Source organism: Pyxicephalus adspersus, chromosome 9 (assembly GCF_032062135.1).
Source record: "Pyxicephalus adspersus chromosome 9, UCB_Pads_2.0, whole genome shotgun sequence".
Lineage (NCBI taxonomy): Eukaryota > Metazoa > Chordata > Amphibia > Anura > Pyxicephalidae > Pyxicephalus > Pyxicephalus adspersus.
The window spans coordinates 55442748-55464156 of NC_092866.1; the positions used below are offsets into that span (position 1 = coordinate 55442748).

Below are 21409 nucleotides of genomic sequence, written 5' to 3' on the forward strand. Positions count from 1 at the left end.
AGATAATATTCTATACCTGGCAATTTTATAAGGCTATCATCCATAATGATAGAATCCAGTATATACTACTACACAGTATTTATAAAGCGCCAACATATTACACAAGTCTAAAGTCAAATCACTAACTGTCTCTCAAACAGGCTCACAATCTAATGTCCCTACTTCAGTCATGTGTCTTTAATAAAGTCTAAGGTCAATATTTTTTGGGGGAAGCCAATTAACCTAACTGTATGTTTTTGGAAAGTGGAAGGAAACCGGAGTACCCGTAGGAAACCCACATACCTATGTTTTTTATTTCAACACATTTTGTTCAACACTGATGGGGATTTCTTTAAACAATCAAATTTAATTTAAAACTTTTCCCCCAAAAGTATAAAAATGTTGCTTTAACTGTCTAAAACTGGAAATGTGCTTTAATTTGATTACTCAAAATAGCAATAAATGTACGAACCCCAAAAAAGAATAAATAACAAAATCAGCTTTTGCTGATCCGCCTTCATTACAAAGATTTCCTCACAATTTTTTTTTAATACTGCTAGAAGATGTCTTTAGTGTAATGGCAAGCGTCATGCATTCCTATACAACTTGCATTTAAAAAATATATTACATGACATGTGCCTTTTATATCCACATACAGTGTAGCTTTCAGTACAATCTACTATCAGGATCAACAGGTTTACTTGATATATATATATATTGCATTTGGTTATTTTGCCAACATTCCTACTTAAAACTCTAAGCTGACCCGAACCTGAAATTCCATTAAGAAGAGGACCTCATATCAACAACTGGTTAATCAAATCTCTCAGGAATTCTATAGCATATGCATAAGTAGAAGATGAAATTATAGAAAGCTCAGGTCACATTTACTTGAAAATGCAGGTAAACATCCACACTTTAGTCCAGGATATTATTATCATGTGGTATAAAGCAGCTGTGTTTACAATAATTATTAGCAAATCCCTTTGGCTTGTTATAATTTACTGGAGTTTTAAGGTATTTATATATTCTATACTATATCTATATACTCTATACTATAATTTATACTATATACTTATAATTTTAAAACTATGCCCAAGGGTCTCCAGTCAAGGAGGCTACTAAAATACTTGTTAAAGCCCAAATTCAGGTAAAGGGAAGAGAAAGAAGGTTTAGTCATTGAAAGAGTGAGGAACTATAAATTACTAATTATCCTTCAAATTTACAGAACCTCCAGTATCTATCTGGTGTTATATCATAAGGGGTGCCACATCCGTCTATTGTAAAACCCAGTTCCCTGTGCCCCAGGTTCAGGATCAGTGGACATACAGTACATGAATTTTCCATGGGGCAATATAAGTTTGGAGGGTGTGAGTGTCTTTTAAAGTCCCACTTTGAAAATTGGCGATCGGGCAAGTATTTATTGAAGAAAGACCTTTCTGCAAAAACTATTCTCACCTGCCTGATCGCTACCCAGCAGTCAAATTTTGCAGCAAAAGACAGGGATATCCGGCAATTCTGGATTCTATGGTGGATGCCGGGAATAGATGAACAACCCGGTCAAAAAAGATGGGTGAAGATCAAAATGTGGAAGAGAAAAACGAATAAGATGGTGGTACCCACAACGAAACATGGAGACGTGAGTATTGACTGATTTAGTTCAGCTTTAAGGGAAACATGTTAGAAGAAAGGCTGCCATTATTTACCAATCTGCCTGAATATGCAAATTGTCTGACCCTCTTCATTCAATATTATGAAGAACCTGAAATCTGAATTTCCTTTTGTGTGTTCCATTTTGTGACATGTAGTATTGCAGCCAGGAAGCTAGTATTGCCATAAAGATTTCATCAGTTGCTGCCTCTGCTCTATTGCATTACACCATGTAGTTCAGCTAACATTAAAATCTACTCAAGTAGGAGACATCAGAGTGACGATCACCAGTGTACTGGTGCTCCTTCACTGCCCAGTCAAAAGCTTAGATTACAGGGCTGTAGGTGTAGCATGCAGGGAAGTCCAAGATCTGGGTGTAATGTATACCATTTCATTAAAAATTGTTTAGCAGGTAAAACAGCTCACAAAGACAACTGTGAATTTATTTTGTGTATATAGCTATATGCATGGAGTTTGACTTTTTGTTTTGATCTGTAAAACAAAGGAGGGACACCTGAGTGTATATTGTAGAATGGCAGTTCTAAGCACTGGATGAAGAGAATAAAAACACCGAAGATTTAGTCAGCAGTGATTAGTACGAAAACAGTAATAACAATTGTTCTCTTTTACTTCATTCTAAAATGTGCAGAATGTGAATCCCAAAGGACTAAAATAAAAGATATAGAATGCCCATTTCATTTACCGCCACACATCCTTCCATCTAATAAGAAGCTGTGAATGAGAAAAGTGACAGCTCAGACATCAGATGTGATGAATTTTAAGAGATTACCCTCTACAACCCCAATCTTTAAACATACGGAAGACAAGGATATGCAGGAATCTCCCGAAGGAGTCTATGCAGGGGAAGCAGCAATAAACATAGATTTTTCAGTAAATTCAGAATTTGCAGAAATAGCACCTTATCAGAGCAGGTTATTACCAGCTTTATTAAAGACGACAATAAAGTGTTACACAGTGTAAAATGAATAAAAACGACACCCATATATGGATATATTTATACATTATGTCCAAACATTAAAAGAACAGATCTACTCTAATCAAGGTATCAGGCTAAAACAGGCACAGTATATAAAATTAAATTATTAACCTGTGTAGTATGGAGGAATCTGGCTTTAAAAAGCCATACTATATGGGTTCCTCTGTATTATTTACAACTTAGCAAATAAAATCTGTGCTTGGTTGGCTGGAAAAAAATGAAAAACCAGTCTAATAACCTGCCTTTTCGTAACCCAAAAACTGAGAAAGTTTGTGTACCAGTGAGTGGTTACAGACCTTTTCAACCAATACTAACTGTAAATCTTAACGCTGGATTTTTTTTTCCTTAAAAAGATAACCCTGTATTTTATAATTGTTCAGTAAATAACCAAAAGTGGAAGTGAATTTTATATGATATGCCAAAAAAAGGGCAAACAGAGGGCACAGTATTTCCTCATCATGGTCTCGCTGATCATTTCCCTATTACTTACATCACATGCCTTTTTGTGGATGGTGTCACTATTAGGCAGTCATCATGGTATTGGCAGGGCTTTCCTTTCCCATGCCATAGTCTTCTGCACAGTAAACAGTGAGCCGAACAGTAGTAGTATTATCAAACTCAATACCAAATCTGGTGATACTAGCAGTCATCTGTGTCTCAAATCTGAAACTTCAGATATACAGTTATAAGGCTTTAGAAACAAGAGTGCATATACACCCTCGTATAACAAGAAGTAAATTAGTAAAGAAAAAAAGTTAGGTTTTTGAAAAAAAGTTAGGTTTTAGGTACTGCTTAGGAATGATTAATATTGTAAATTTTCTCCAGAACATAGCAAGTCTTCCCTTTTTGAGTGGTGGTACGCAAAACTCCATCAATTTGTTTTTTTTATAAATGATATTCCCTGTAAGTAGTGGCAGTTATAACTTATCAAAATGTCACCAAGATCACTTAATCACTTAAACTTTAAATAGTCATGAACCATTTTACTGATAGCAAGAAAGGTGTATATGATTTTAAGTTTTTCATGAAGTGTTCCCCTAGTCCCTGCAAATCATATACTCTAGGGCCTGAAGGAAAGATATGCATTATTATATGAATTGCAGACTGATTACTGAGCATCTGAATACCAATTTAATCAGGCAAATTGTTATCTGGCCTTTGTGAGACCACCTGATAGCTTTCAGTGGATTAAATCCTTCAAAGTATGCTAGGCAATGAGGTATTCATCAAAAGTCTTCCAAGTATGATGACCATAGCACAACGAACCATTAGCTTCATACAGAACATGCATATAGATTATGAGAAATATATCTACATAAATCCTTTTGCGGCCATGCTCAAACAATCTCTGTTTGACTTACCTGCCTGATATTTAATTTGTTCTTGCATAGAAAAGTTATATATTTAAAAACGTAATGTCTTTATCTGGATGTGAGTGTGAATACAGTCATCTATATATTAAAACATAGTTCAAGCTGTATTTTAGCTTTAGATTAGATTTCCACCTAAAAATATAGTTTGTAATTCTATGTTGGCCTAGCCTATGAAATATTATTGATTAATTAGATAGGTCAGACCAAAACAATAAATCGACGATGAAAATTAACTAATGATCATGCGGAATGCAACCTAAATCATTTTTTTTCTGATGGTTAACAATTGTACAACTATTTTTAACGATCGTAATGGATTAAAACCTACTTTTTGAGTCACCAGATATTTGAAATAAATATACTGTAATTGTAGAAATATTTGTAATACTAATCAAATATCAAACCAATAAATTATACATTGAATACTTGCAGTCCGTTACAAAGAACAATTTAAATTTGTTCTCAACAATATTTAAAAATACACTTGAGAGAGAATTGTATACTGTATGCTCTTAATTATTCTTGGGGCTATTACACCTAAGCACAAACTAGAAAACGTTAAAAACTGTGCAAGGCCCAGTTAGTTGTGCTGCTGTATCCATATGTTAAGTGATCATAGAGAAGAGAGAAATTAGCTTAATAGTCTGCGGGTTCTGGCTTTACCGTCTTTCAGGTTTCAGGAGGGACAAGTGCAAATTTATACACTAAAATTAATGACATTACAAGTAACCTCTTTCCCGTATTAGTGTTTTTTGAAGCTATCCTGAATTATATCCACTTCCAACTATAAAGATTAGACAAACCTCCTACCCTCATCTGACACTGTCCCATGTGATGATGGTGGCGTGCCAAAACTTATGCAAATAGCAACTTTAAAAAAGTAATTATTTGCATTGCTGGATCAACATGACTCCGGGCCATGCTAGAGAAACAATTTGGAGTTACCTGCTGACAGCCTATGCTGTCATCTTTTTGCTAGTGCTAATATATTATTAGGTTACTTTAAAAAAAATAAAGTCAAACTTTCCTTTTGCTTCAATCAATTGGCCCTGCCATTATTATAATTACTTTTAATTTTTTTTAAAAGTACCTAAAATGAATAAAGTGACATTTTATGTACTTTTTATAATTACTATTATTGTCTTGCATCCATGTAGCAACAGCCACACTTTTAATTTTCACCTCATCAGTTTTGGGGAGTCAAATAGGCTAACTGCATATTTTTGAAGATGTGGGGGGAAATGGAGTGCCCAGAGAAACCCACACAAAAATAGGGAATATGCAAACTCCTTGCAAATAGCATCCTGGCTAGGATTTGAAAATTACATAGTCTCACATTCCCAGCTGTCGCATTCTGCTTCCCACTACTATACTTTCATGTATGGAGAGTAAAGGATAAGGTCCTAAAAGATAAGTAAACAAAAAACGAAAACTCTGTGTGACTCCCCATACACATACAGTTCTACGACCTGCATACATCACTGCAATGAAACATTCAATACAAAAAAATGCAAATCTCCAAACATACTTACTGCAGGAGCTGCTGTCATTCTAGTAAATGGAATTGCCACACGTGGTGTTCAATGTGAGGCGTTGCTTAGAAAGTTGTGTACTCCAATACAAGAATAATTGTGAATTCACAGAACAAGGGACCAAACAAAATGTAAACTGGTGGAGAATACAGATATACTTCCCAAGATAGAGGAGATGCTCACAAAGTGTAGCCACAGAGAGAATACCCTTGCATTGCTTTGCCACATGGATCAAGGATGTACTGCTGATTTAGCAGCATCAACAGGTACATTACATTTTACATGTTAGCATTTATAAACAAAAGACTAACATAATTTAATGGGTCTTATTTATTAAAGCTCTCCAATACTGGAAAGAATATACGATAATGGTTGAACCTGGGTGATCCAGCATACCGGGAATGGATTTGGTCCAGGATTTTAAAAAAATTGTTAAAAAATAGAAAATGATTTTAAGAAATCCATTTCAGGTTTGCTGGGTCATCCAGGGTAATCCATGATGGTCTATCTTCTCTAGTCTTAGGGGAGCTCTAATAAATTAATCTTAATGACCAATGTTGTATGGTTTTACAGCCTTTGATTTAAAAACACCATGTCTTTAATAATGCCCTGAAATTCTAACCACTAGCAAGATATGCATGCTAAATCTTTATGTAAGCAACAAGCATAAAGAAATAGGGGAAATCCATACTTATAATGTAAGGAACTGCAGAGCTTGCAACTGATCATACAGTAGCCTACGTTAGAACCGAAATTATGTAGTATGCAACATGTTATGTACTTAAAATAACCTTTATTGTTTAAACAGTTACCCTATAATCATCTGTGTACAATATACCTGAGCAATGTATGTGTATCAATTCTAAGTTTCCATTACACCCTTTATATAATCATCTGAGTAAAATATGGCTCCTGTATATGCAATAGCATTTGGCTTTGTTAAAGTTTTATTAAATAAAACAGTACTGATATAAGAAACATAGCTCTGGTCTTCTAGGTTAATGCCCTGCTGTGCCTGTGAAACAAAATAGCCAATTTATAACAAAAAGCAGAACTATTCATTTCACGGAACTGTGGAATTTCCTCAGCGGTCACCCTCCTGGCATCTATAGCCACCAGAGACAAAGGGAAAGAATAAAGCAGAGTGACAGTGCATAAGAGCAAAGCGGGGAGTTTTACAGACCGCCAAACTTCACGCAGCGGAAATATAGTATATGAGATGGTCTTCAGCTTTGCTAACTCCAAACAACTTATGAATGTAGATGTATAAAAACAATAATATAGATATAAACAAATCAACAGTATATTTATTTAAATGAGATAAAAAAAGAACAATTTGAATTTAAAGGGCATGTCCAACTGGAAGCAGAAGAAGAGAAGAGATTTTGGAAACCTTTGTTCCACTGGCTTGATTCTGATTCACTAAAGAATACATCTCATACTTCTCCCATACCATAAACTCTTTGAAGCTGTTGCAGAGTCACTTCTCTTCTCTTTTTGTTTTGACCTCCACTCCTCACCCACTTTGTACCTTTTCTGAGATTTCTAGTGATATCTTGTTCCCTTAATTTACCCCTTTCTTCCCTCAAACCAACCCTACAATTTCTCATCTCTAATAAAACCTTATCCTTCCCCTCACCTGACAATAGAGGTTCCCTGAAGTGAACACTAACATTCGCCTAGCATTTTCGTCCAACATCTGCTTTAACTGTAAATAGAGACAGTGTGAGGTACATTTGTATTTTAATATTAATATTGTCATGTATATAGTTTTCACAAGATCATCATACGTAGAGTAACAAAACAGCAACAGTATACAGCAACTGTAGCTGGCAGCCTTGGTTTAGGCATATTATTGGTAAGGAAATGAACCTTGTGTCATTTCCTGAGAAATTTAAAAAACCCATGCCCATTTCCAGTCTCTGCCAGAACTTGCTATAAGCAACATGTCTGTTGGTTATCTGCCAAGTCCTTGAATCAGAATATGTGGGGCTCCTTGGATCACAACTAATTTATGCAGCTATGTTTTGTTTATTATAACACTGTTACATCTATCTGTCCCTATTTAAATAAGTAATAAACTGTTCAATTCAATAGTCGCCAACCTTTTAGAATTCACAGACCACTACATTTACGGACTCCAGACCGCACATGCGCACGGAGCTGTATGTCCCTTAAAGGGGAAGAAACTTCCCCAGAGTGATGTCATGATGCCAGAACCCACCCACTCTCCCATTGCAGACTCAGACCTCCAGAGACACAAGCCGCCCACCACCCTGAGCCTGCGATTCATACAGGGGACATAGTCCACGGCTCCGGCCAGTACGGCTCCCCAGCAGGGTGCTTTTTCTGACCTCGCTGGGGGGCGCACTGGCCACAGCCGCAGTCTACCAAATTTTCTTGCAAACCACCGGTTGGCGAATGCTGGTTAAATTCTTTTCCTGGAAAGTCTTTTTCTAGGCCTCTTTGTACACTTCAAATTAACTGACTTTTTAAAACAATGCTGATTATAACACAAAGTCCTGACCATAACATTATTTGTTCATTTTCAACAATCTCTACCCTTTAACAGCTGCTTGGTACTTTTTTCTAAACTGCCTTTTATCATTCAAACTTTAGAAAACAGGTAGAGGACTGTATGGTGCCAAGGTCACAGAGACCCAGAGATCTGAACCTTGAGAACAATTCAGCTCTGGCTGTTTTGTGATTTATTAACAACATAATACAAGCCCAAGTTTAGTCTAACGTAACCTGCACATAATTCAAAAATAATTATTCAAATGTAAATTGCATGTTTTTACAGTATTTAAACCACATTGTTTTAATGTTATGTTATAGGGTTATGGGTTATGTTGTGATAATATTTTCAAGAATTCTTTACCGATTTTTATTATTCTTAATTTTTACTTCTAAAAAGGCTGGCTGCCTAATCTTAGTGGTGCTCGAATGTCTTCATTGTTTATTCTGAAGCAACATAGCTGCTTTAATATAGATTTAAACTCCGAGTTGTGCTCCAAAAACTTCACTCCACCCTTTCTTTTTCTTGTTTCCTTTTTCTATCCTACCCCCCCCCCCCCCCCCACACCCACCTTTCTTTCTCTTCTCCATCCACTATTGATTTAATCCCTATTTCTATTATCTTTGTTATCTTATTCTTCCTCCTGCAAACCTTATTATCCACTAAACTGCAATGTATGCCTTGAAAATTCCTTGGTGGCCATTGAACATTTTTCAATTTATTACACTCCAAGATATGTGTTTTGATGAGCTATAATTGTATCACCACCCTAAAAAATATTAACCATAAACAAATTGTTCAAATCCTAATTCTGTTTGTTAGGTTTGCTTGCCCTGCAATTCTGATCCTTCTCTTGCTTTTTTTCCATCTGGAATTTAGCAGCAGTGGATATGGTCAACGGTTGATTTAATGTTTAGAAATTTGGGGAAACTATTTTTGGATTTTTATTGCCAATATTTTCTAATTATGTACTTTGAATTTTGTCTGATAGACATTGGATCAATTTTTATTTCATTTGGTATTTACATTTTTTTTTTTCATTTTTATCCCCCAAATGTTCGCTCATCATTGTCAGGGGAATGAAAGTGAGTAAATTCCAAAAAGTTTTTGTTATACTCAAACATTACTGGAAAACTGATGTTCATACAATCATTTTCTAAATACCATGACTATTGTTGTTAAATTGTATTTATAAGTGCCAACCTGTTACGCAGCACTATACATTATATGGGAGTTGCAAATTACCTTTTTCTTAGGCTCAGCAATATATACAATGTAAAAACTGGCACACAGCAGTGCCTTCCAAAATAGCTTTTAATTAAAAGAAAAAAAAAACATAGGGCCACACTGAATGTAAAATCAGATTATATGCTTTATCTTGGTCAGGCCTCAAGTATAGCGTGAAAAATAAAATATATTGAGCAATTGCCAAGTGCTGGTTTCTACACTGTATTTCTACAGGTCTATCAAGTTAGACCTGTGCCTTTTCATAAAAAGTGGAACCTCCTTAACGTAGATGTAAACTCAGGTGTCTGGATGATTTTTGGGATATGGAGGAAACACTTGCAAACATGGGGAGAACATATAAACTCTGTGCAGAAAGTTTTCCGGCTAGGATTTAAACCTTGGACCCTAGTGCTGCAAAGGTAAGAGTACTAGCCACTAAGCAAACCATGCTGCCCACCTTTACGAAAGCGATAAATATTTACAATAGTGATTACTGGATTTCTCCAGTAGTATAAGCAGAAATGGAAAATAAAACATAATAACAATAAAAAAATATTATTCAACAGCTTATACTTTGATCCTCAAGGTGAGGGGTAAAATAACAACCATACACAATGTCCAGTAAAATGAACATCATTGTACTACAGCATGATCCATAGTGTTAATTGTACAAGTTATCCATAGAGCCACATCTAAAGCTGTGTACATGGCATCAGGTGGCAGACACACCCTGTATAAATATGATACACTGTCTGGGAAAGCAAACATCATACAGCAGATGACAAAAGCACATTAATATCCTGATTGTTCATACAGTATATCTTTAGTCACAATAGCAAATATTTTGTGGGCTGAACCAGTAACCAAAAGCTATTTTCATCAGGTGTCCAAAACAGAGTACCTAAAGAAAAACTTTGCTTTTACTGCTACACAAGCCATGTTTTAATTAAATATTACCATTCCATTTCAATCTAAAAAAAAATGCAATATGGCAACCCTTGGTGTACAGAATGATTCTTTAATGCATCCACTGCCAGGTCTGGCTTTCAAATGAGGATTTTAGTAATTATCATGCCTATATAACAAATGCCCAATTTACAAAATTAATACCTTCTAAATGCCTAAAGTAAGCGCAGGTCCCTTTCAAAAGCCTTGGTTTTGCTATTTCTACTTTATGGCTGTGATTCCACGTCAAACATTGAAAAACTTTGTTTTGAATTATTTAGGTTTAAAATCGAATTCCTTAAATGTTTTCGAATTTCAATCTGCAGTCAGCTAGGGTACTCTAAAATAACAAAAAAAAATAGTTTTCACACTCACCCCCCCCCCCCCTAAAAAAAAAAAAAAAAAAAAAAAAACAGCAATCTGTAGGAAATGTGATCTGCATCTTCCACAAAAAGATTCCTTCATACTCTTTAAAAGAACCCTGTCACACTTTACAGTCAGTTCAGGAAAGCACTACTAAAAACCTACATAAATGTTTCTAGATAAAAAGATTGTAAAAGTCTAAGGTGAAGCAGTAAAGTTTCTTAATATGTGTGATTTGTATGTGTTCATACTACAAAGCAAGAATTTTTGGCCTGGAAAAACAGATTGTACACCAGATTGTACACCAGCTTTCTGTATCAACCACAAGCCAGGAGAAATACATTTTTGTTTTTGAAATAAAGGGCTGCAGAGCAAAATATATATGTGTGTCTATGTCTGCATTTTGACAGACAAAAAAAATGGAAAATGGAGTCCCAGAAGAACAATATTAGTACAAAATTAGTGCAAAATTGGCCAAAAAGCTAAACATGGTATTGAAGCTTTTGTGTTCCTATGGGATCCTTAACCACATCTATACAAATGTACAGTAGGTCAGCTTATCTTATCTAGATTTGGGCTAACTATTTCATGACTTTTAATGAATAAAATATATATTCCTTGGTCCTGCAACTGTCACAAATGTTCTAAAATGTAGTGCATTTTCTATAGCCTTTTTATCCATTTTACATGTCTACAAAGAACAATATCCATACACTTACCTATGTGCCTATACAATTTACATATATATATTACCCTATGTGCATATACAAAGCTAGGAACAGGAGTTCCTTTTAAGTGGCATGCCTTAAGGTTGATTAAAGCCTGATTTAGATGTAATCTTGCAAAAGGAAACATTTGTCTGTCTATACATTAATGTACTTACCACTGGGAGGTGGTTGAACTGCATTAGGCAAGAATGACTTTAACAGCTTCCATAAATCCTTGCTGTGGTGCAAAAGGAAAAAATAACCCGCAAAAGACAACTATGGTTTCTGCCAAAAAAGCCTCTCCCATTCCCAGTCCGGGTGCTGTAGGGTGACATGAAGACAGTCTAAACTTTTGTTTCTCCGCCCTTTAAACCTTCCCTCTGCCACAAACAAGAACAAAGGAGCTTCATTACTGCAATAAAAAGTATTTATATCTTGCTCATTACAGGAGCATTCCTGGCTGGGTAAATATTCCTACACATTATTTGCTTTATAACTAGGACAATGCTTTTGCTAAAGGCAATGTATAGAGGTTTTACATCCTGTTTCTATCACATACTTGGGACAAAATAAAAAAATCAGGTAAATATAAAAATATTCCATAATATTATTTTGTTTTCTGCTTTTGTGCTAGTAGAAGGAACTTCAAGCTTCTATTATCATTTTAATGCTTAACAAATGTTTTTATTAATGCTTTTTAACTTTACTTTTTAAAAACTGTATCACCTTAAACAAAAAAAAACAAAAAAAAAAAACTTGAGCTATCCACTAGGAATTTATTCACTGCAGTTTGTAGGAGACAACTATTATATTCTGAAAACGGGTACCTCTTCACTGGAAGGAAGCTGTGGCTTTTCCCTTTTCTCACCTGGAAAGTTACATTCTGGAATGGGGAACAGTCAGGCCACAAATGTGGGTACTCTCTGCAGACCAAGACAGGCAATATACTTGTATGTCACATTGGTCCTGATTCATTAAAGCGCTCCAAGACTGAAGATGATAGACTATTATTATTATTATTTTTATTAATAATACTAAACAGGATTTATATAGTGTCAACATATTACGCAGCGCTGTACAATAAATAGGGTTTGCAAATGACAGACGAATACAGAGTGACACAGGAGGACCCAGCCCCGAAGAGCTTACAATCTAGTAGGTGATATAGGGAGATATGTAGTGGTGAGAAGTAGTAATTGTTTCAAAAGACAGAAGAAGCTGGGTAGGCAAGTTTAAAAAAATGGGTTTTGAAAGCTCCTTTAAATGAGCAGAAAGTAGGAGCAAGCCGAATAGGATGAGGAAGACCATTCCAGAGAGTCGGGCAGCTCTAGAAAAGTCTTGGAGCTGTGCGTGTGATGAGATTATCAGTGTTATGAGTAAGAAAGTCAGTTGTAGGTCATCAGAGGAGCGGAGAAAGCGGCTGGGGGAGTATTTTTTTACCAGGTCAGAAAGGTAAGTGGGACAAGAACTGTGGAGGGATTTGAAGGGAAAGCACAGGAGCTTGAATTTGATTCTCAGGTAAATTGGAAGCCAGTGAAGAGAAGCGGTGGGAAGGATGGATGGATGAGTCTGGCTGCAGCATTCATAATAGATTGTAAAGGAGAGAGTTGAGTTAGTAGAATACCAGAGAGGAGGAGGATTGCAATATAACATTTGTTTACATTTAACCACCTGGTGAGAAAAACTCGGGGTTAACGAAAATTGCAAAAGTTTTTACCCCGAGCATGCTCGGGCTTAACGGCCAGGTGGTTAAAGTCAACTTGGGCTGAAAATATAAAAGATTTATTATAGTGTAAAGATCATCTAAAAATGTTTATTGTGTCTCAGGAGTACCCTTTATGTCTCTAAATCTATATGAAATCTATCTTTTGTCTTGAAAAATAGCTATGCACTTTCTGTACCTATACACTATACCTGAAGTCTCACAGCTGTGTATCTTAGATGTAATGTTATCTAAGGTACTTTTGTCCCTGTTTGTCTTATAAGATTTGGATTCATACCTGGTATTTTAACTTTAAAACTGTTCAATGTTGTCCTTGCTGGAGAGAAAGCTGTATCTAAGGAGCTGCAGTTCAATCATCTGCCTGCTTTTGCGTTATTCTGTTGACACGTTTACCTAACTTCTCCTGTTACTTTGTAAATGCAATAGGAACAAATCTCTGCCTCTACCAAGATGTTCACCTCCACACAGATAAATGATGCAGATCAAAGCATAGTAAGTCAATAAAACTGGAAAAATCAGATGCTATACTGCTGACCTGCTGTCTGCAGTTTTGTTCTGTTATGTACCATCATGGCAACTTTAACACCCCGCTACCAGCAATCAAGTATTATGCAGTACTAGCTTTCATGTGTACAATAGAGTAACTTTGAGAGTGGGTACAGCTCAAAAATCATAATTTCTCAATAGGGTAAAGTAGTTTCTGTGGTTTTTATGGTTTAAAGCATTATTTAAGCTATAGTTCCATCTCAAAACCTGAATATTTTTCCAGGATTTAACAGACAGATAGCTGAATGCTCTACATTGTCACTCATAATTCCGAACATGTGACAGCAGCACAAGATGCAGAAGAAAACAACAGCAAAATTTCACAGCAGTGAAAAGTACAGCTTCATAGGGCAAAAATCTGTGACGGTGCATTGAATCAACTTTACAACTTCTGAAACTGACAGTTTCTTGAAGAATTACACAAAATCTAGGTGCAGAGAGAGCAGTAAGCAGAGCAAATAAAAGAGCAAGTAAAATAAAAGTTATCTTGACACATAATAGTTCCTTACACTATTCGCTGATATGTATAGAATGTGAAACCTGAACAGGTCCATGTAGGTAGAGAGCCTGAATTTTTCCGGTTTATTTTACAGCTGCTGCACAGAAAAGTGAAATCTAGTGTACCATGTAAAGGTACACATATACATGAAGTAGCAGTGGTCCCATTAAGCCGGTTTTCCACTACATCGAGACAAAATCTAATGCCCCGTGGTTCTGTGTCATGCAACGGCTTAGTTGTTGCTAAGGAGAGAAAGTAATCAGAGAGGCAAACCCTTACCCATTAGCCTTTTTTGCTAAGTGCTAAGCAGATAACTTGGAGACAGTTAGATCATTCTGCAAAAACATCCATGATCTAGCAAAGAGGAGGTAGTGACCCTTATTACCAGACAGGTCATCTTCGCGTGGGAAAATATCTACAGCCACCCAGCAGTTTTCCCCAGTTAGAACCCCTATGACTGATCATGTCATTATAGCAGACAGACACTTCTATTTAACACTCAGGACATACAGTAGAAAATTAATGGAATGCATGTATCATGTGGTTAGACACCAAACTAATGATTAAAAGTATGCTTAAATACTTGTAACATAAATAATTAGCCCAGGTAGGATTGTTTTCTCATAACAAAACTACAACTTTAAACAATGCAATCATTTTAGTAAATAAAAGTGGCAGTTTGTTAACTTTAAACGAGAGACAAGTGGGGGGTTTCTCTACTTAGCCATGTGATCAGTCCCAATTTGGTAAGCCTGTAAATCCTTGCCAGCAAACTAGACAATTACAGGTGCATGAGTGTGAGTGGGTCCTAAAAACCCTGGGCTCACAGGAAATGAGTTGAAAGATGCCAGGTATCATTTAACCCAGAAGAGAACCAGTGGTGGACCACAGATTGTTAAGTCCGCTGGAGACAGAAGTTCTACCTTAAAAAAAGAAATATTTGCAAGCATCGGCCACTGAACTCACTTTTTTAGTTTACTGTAATTAAAGCATGCTGCATATAGAGTAATATATATATATATATATATATATATATATGCTACCCATTTCTCTTTTTAGTTCCTATTTACTACAGCAAGGGTTACCGTACAACTGCATTCACATATGACACAATATCCTGGCTCTCCAATGATCCAAGACATCTCACTGCACACTGCACTAATAAAGCTGCTGGGAGAGTGAAAGTGCTGTTGCTTAGAGCAGTGTGCACAGGGGCATGTTGGAATGCTGGAAAGCTAGTAGCATATTTATTACTGTATGTGCAGCCTTACTGCATTACAGCAGGAAAGGTTCAATCTTGTTTTTAATTCCTAATTAAATATTTTACCAGCAATGGACATCTCTTATTTGCTCAGGGATGCTCACAGTGATAGAACCACAAGTCCCAGAATTGTACAGCCGAGCCAAATCCTTTAAGACCTAACATACTTTTGAGAAAAACTTATCTCCACCCATAGAAAGAAATAACTTGCATGTTATTTCTACACATTAATTAGGCTGCTGTGTTAGAGCTGGCTTCCTGCCCATCATCCTACCTTGTAATTATTAGCTACCTCTAAGGTATATCTGTACTAACCTGGATTCATATTAAGAAATCAGGCTCACACTAATAAACAATGCACCATTCTCTTTCATGCCTGTCAAAGAAAAAGCAGGTCCAGGACAAACATCATGCTAAGCGCTGATCTCCCAGGAATCTCATGTAATGCTAATTTATACATTAAGAAAATACCTGCAATATTCTAACATCACATTTCAGTAGGACAAAATTACAAGCAGCTTTGATGGGATTAGAAGCTAATAGTTAAGGTTTCAACAAAATGCCAAAACGGCAGTAGTTGCATTAACTTTTAACACTAGTAATCTTCGTTATAATCTGTCTCACTCACTCACTAGAACAACTTGCCAGTTTAAAGAAAGAAAAAAAAAATTAAAAAACTGAAAATAAAATGTTAGTTTCTAATACTTGGTTGAAAACCCTTTGCTGGCAATGACAGCCTGTAGTCTTGAAATCATGGACATCACCAGATGCTGGGTTTCCTCCTTTTTAATGGTCTGCCAGGACATTACTGCAGCGGCTTCCAGTTGCTGTTTGTTTGTTGGCCTTTCTGTCCAAAATTTCGTCTTCAACAAGTGAAATGCATGCTCAATTGGGTTCAGATCAGGTGACTGACTTGGCCATTCAAGAATATTCCACTTCTTTGCTTTAATAAACTCCTGGGTTGCTTTGGCTGTATGTTTTGGGTCATTGTCCATCTGTATTATGAAACACCCCCCAATCAATGTGACTGCATTTAGCTGGATTTGAACAGACAGTATGTCTCTGAACACCTCAGAATTCATTTGGCTGCTTCTGTCCTGTGTCACATCATAGATAAACACTAGTGTCCCAGTGCCATGGCAGCCATGCACACCCAAGCTATCACGCTGCCTCCGCCATGTTTTACAGAGGCTTTGGATCATGAGCTGTTCAACGCCTTCTCCATACTTTTTCTTGCCATCATTCTGGTAAAGGTTGATCTTGGTTTCAACTGTGCAAATACTGTTTTTCCAGAACTCTGCTGGCTTTTTTAGATGTTTTTGAGAAAAGTCCAATTCTAGCCTTTCTATTCTTATGAGTGGCTTGCACCTTGCAGTGCACCCTCTGTATTTACTTTCATGCAGTCTTCTCTTTATGGTAGACTTGGATATCATGACGCCTACCTCCTGTAGAGTGTTGTTCACTTGGTTGGCTGTTGTGAAGGGGTTTCTCTTCATCATGGAAATGATTCTGCGATCATCCCCCACTGTTGTCTTCCGTGGATGTCCAGGTGTTTTGGCGTTGCGGAGTTCACTAGTGCTTTGTTTCTTTCTCATGATGTACCAAACTGTAGATTTTGCCACTCCTAATATTGTAGTAATTTCTCGGATGGGTTTTTTTTGTTTTTGCAGCTTTAGGATGGCTTGTTTCACCTGCATGGAGAGCTTCTTTGACTGCATGTTCTTTGTTCACAGCAATATCTTCCACATACAGGCACCCCCCCTCAAATCATCTCCAGGCCTTTTATCTGCCTAGTTGATAATGACATAACAAAGGAATTGCCCACACCAGCCCATGAAGTAGCCTTTGAGTCAATTGTCCAATTACTCTTGAGCCCCTGAAATGAAGTGATTGTGTAAAAAAAAGGCTTTAGTTCCTCACATTTTTATGCAATCATTTTGTTCAACCCACTGAATTAAAGCTGAAAGTCTGCAGTTCAACAGGATCTGAGTTATTTCATTTAAAATTAATTGTGGTAATGTACAGAACCAAAATTAGAAAAAATGTTGTCTCTGTCCAAATATTTATGCACCTAACTGTATACAACAAGCAATGGGATGCACCAGAATAATTAGTCACTTGACGTGGAGAAACCTAGGGTCCATATATCAGGGTTTTGAAACCGGCTTGTGTGGTTAAAGAAGGACTAAAGTCCCATTTTAAAGAATACATGATCAGGCAAATTAATACTATAGAAAGGTACAGGTAATGCCTCTTCTGCAATACCTGCCTGATACTTTCAGGTTTCTGGCAAAAAGCTGTACCGTAACAGTGGCATTCCCAGCTTCCTCTGTGAGTGCCAAGAATGAATAAACTCACGCACAGTTAGGCCAATCAAGATGGTCGAAGTTTACGCGGCCTAAGTGAATCGAGAACAAAATGTAGGGAACAGTTGAGTAACAAGGAGTTTGGTTCCACATTAAGACCTCAGGCCTGCTCCTGTTTCGCACTACTGGTGAATAGCAAACCAAAAAAGTCTTTCAGGCTTCTGAGCTATTCATTCTTTTTGGGAAGACAGCTCTGCAATATTCTAGTATAAGTCAATGCACCTATAAAAGGTCTCCATAGCATACCACTCTCCAAACTGCAAAATACAATGTTCTCCTTCTCAGGGTTTTCTGCCAAGGGTCTTATGTTGATATTGCACCTTGCGTGTCACATTCCTGCAAATCAGTGTGTTTAGGTAAAAAAAAAAAAAACCTTGTTGAACCTTAGAAAAAAGAGCCCTGTGTCCAACTATTTTTGTACACTGACAATAAAGGCAAAACAGATTTACAAATGTTTTCATGGCCAAATCTGCCCCATATTTTATTCTTATGTAGGTATTTAGCTACCAATCAGGAGCTTAACCCTCTGAGAGGAAACCTATTATTCTTTCAATAATTGCCCTAAAATATCATACAGTAATAAATAACATTTTTTTTTACTTTTTGTCATTCTCTAAAGATTAAAAAGAAATGCTTGTGCAGTCCTTTTTTAGAAACACCAGTTTAAATATTTGAGTTTACTATAGTACCGTTTTATTGACCTCTTTTTTTTCACAGACATTTGAAAGTCCAACCTCTTTTCTATGGGTAATTATAATTATAACTGAGAAGCGACAGAAGCTTTAGAAACATAAATAAACTTACTTCACAGCATCATCCTTTGCTCTTATTTTTTTTTTAATAATGAAATTCTCTATGTAGCCACCTATTATTATATCATTTGTGGGAAATTACTCCAGGGACATGCTGAAGGCATGCTATTTATGTTATTTCTTTACATTTTAATTAGTGGGATAAATAATGTATGTTTTTTTTCCTTCAGCTTTAACTCTATATAAATATTAGTGCAGGAACCTTTCTTAAAGTGTTTCCATGGCAGTGACAAAGATACGTCAAGCATATTCTCTCCCCCCAACTCCTGCCGGTCTACCTCCTCTTCTTTTTGGAGGTTGTGCTTGTTAAATCTTCTCCCTGTGGTAGGCACAATATAAACAGCTGGAGTGAGTGGAGGAAGGGGAGAGGTTCTCTTGATGAATGCTGAAGCTTTAAAACTAAAGTCGTGTAACAACAGTCTGTTAAAAGGCATAATGTTCAGAGACTCGTTCCATTTTTCAACAACATGACAGATAAAAATCAAAATGTAAAACAGAAAAATGTTTTTGATTTATCGTGAAAGAACTAGAATAATGACATGGTACCAATTCCAGTCACTGCAGACTACCAGCTGTTGCAGAACTATACATTCCAGCATGTCAGACAGCAGGCTGCCAACGTGTTACCGGAATCTGAATGTTTCAAATGTTAGTAAGTTACGTTTCATTACTAAGTACTGTAAGTGGAACTATGGGCAAAATGAAAATGACAATGTTTGCCCTGCTTGTGTTATTTAATGTTTGGTATTTTTCCACAGTCCTGCAAAAAGGGACAGGTAAAGGTGTTAGGACAAACCATATAACCATAGATGGGAACACCCTGGATCTCACCCAGAGACAGATCCGTATGTCTACCAGGTCTCTTGGTTGCTAAGAGTTCCCACCTACTTCAACACTTTTCAACCAGGGTTCCATACAGGGGTTGGTAGGGGTCCCTTGAGCAATCTGTGACTCTCATTTAGGAGACACCAATGATCTTTTTGTCTATCTGTAAGGGTAACATTAGCAATGTAAGATGCATTATTCCCACTGACCACCTTGCCAATATACTGTGATCTGTGGATATAGTAAGTATACCAGGGGTTCCCTGAAGATCTGAAAGTTATTACAATGGTCCTCCATGTTAAAAAGGTTTAGAGAGGCTGATATAGGCACTATAACAATGATATTGCCATGAGAAGAAGGCTGGATGGAGATTCAGGCTGTGCTCTCTTCTTTCTCAACTCCTTCCTCTGGCAACAAGCCTACTGCTTGTATTTATTAAGTGCATGTGTGTTTACACAAAGCCTGTTGCTGTCAGCTGGAATAGAAGTATAATTTTTTATAAATATATAAAGCTTAATTTATTAAATGTCAATCTGCAAACACAGTAAGATCCTTGCCCTTTCCATGAAGCTAGCTAAATTTATATAATTGTCACCTTGGGAATGCTGTTCCTCTTTGCATGGCTACTAGTTAATAATGTATACGCCTGTGTATTGTCAAGTCAGTTCTGGTATTTTGGATTACATTACAATTAAATTTAGGAACATGTAAGCCTATCTCTATTAAATTACAGCTACTAGTTCTATATAAAAAAAACACCACTTCCAATCTGATGGGGTACACACCACTAATATTCCATCTCTGTGTCCTGCCCCTCACATTTCCCAGGCGCAGGCTTGCTGGCTTCCTTTGAAAATCCCTAAATACACATATAACACTGGTAATTTAATATACATTTAGCTATACTCTACTTGAACTTTCTGACAAATCAAATATGAAGGTCTCAAAGTGTATCTAAACTCAAGAACAAAACATATTTCATTGCAGCCTACCACCTTATATATGCGGTGACTTCATACGTTTTCTTATTCAGGTCAAGTACATTTTCTACAAGTACAGAAATCGTAATCTTGTGCACTGAACTGAAATATCAAATAATGTATTGGTAGAGTGATTGTTGTCACCCCAGGACAAAAAGTGTGTTAATGTAAGAATAATTAGGTTTAAATAAAGAGAAAGGGAAAACAGCATGAAAAAACTAATAATAATAGACTGATAAAAAATCATAATACCATAATACACTATACTGCTTGATTTAGGTTGTCATGCTTTCACTTAAACTTTAAACAAGCCATTCTATAGCCAGTGTTTCTCCTGTTTACTAGTGAATGGGCATTCTCTGCCATAAACATCAAATTCTGTTAAGAGAGGGCTTCAAGCACAACTATACCCTGCTATACTCACCTGTCCCGTTTTCGTCACAGGGTGGTGCCATCGTCTTCATTCTCTTTTTGGATGTAACCTTTGGCAATCTTGATTGGCCGACCCGGACGACATAACTCCCATGCAGGCATGCAGTCAATGCAGACAATGAGTTCATTCAGTCCCAGCAGATGCCCAGATTGCCAGGTATTCTGGCAGATTTTTGCCAGTTCCATGAACCTATTAGAAATGCTTAGTTCAGAAATTACATGGCATGTCCCTTTCTGTAATAATGCAGTCTGTTCCAAAATCTTTAAAAAGTGTAACTTTAGATGCGCTTTAAAAAATACTTGTGTGCAAAGACACAACTGATTATGGATCTTTGCTATGGCCTCTCCGAAACTAGTTACAAGTTATTGTGGAATTAAATTATAGGGTTCAATTAACATATATGTACTTCTTCAGTGCATGCATGTGCCTGTATGTTACAATTACATACATTAAGGCAGCCCACTCCACAGCAGGTTAAAAAATCATACCCGCAATAATTTCACTATACTATAGTGCCAGCTACACTAGCTTTTCATGGAGGCTACTACTGATAATTTCAACATGCATTATGCATTCATGGTCCACAATCAACATACCTGCCCTAATATGTCATAAGCCTATTGCTGGAATTAATGTAAACAATTGGCTGCATGGATGCAGAATAGAATGTCTC

General features: G+C 36.6%; 1 protein-coding gene across 1 annotated transcript in view; it reads right to left on the reverse strand.

The window, feature by feature from the left end:
• The window catches only part of LOC140337757 (SH3 and multiple ankyrin repeat domains protein 2-like), a 155614-nt gene that overhangs the window by 70671 nt on the left and 63534 nt on the right, over positions 1-21409 (reverse strand). The gene's annotated exons all lie outside the window — the stretch shown is intronic.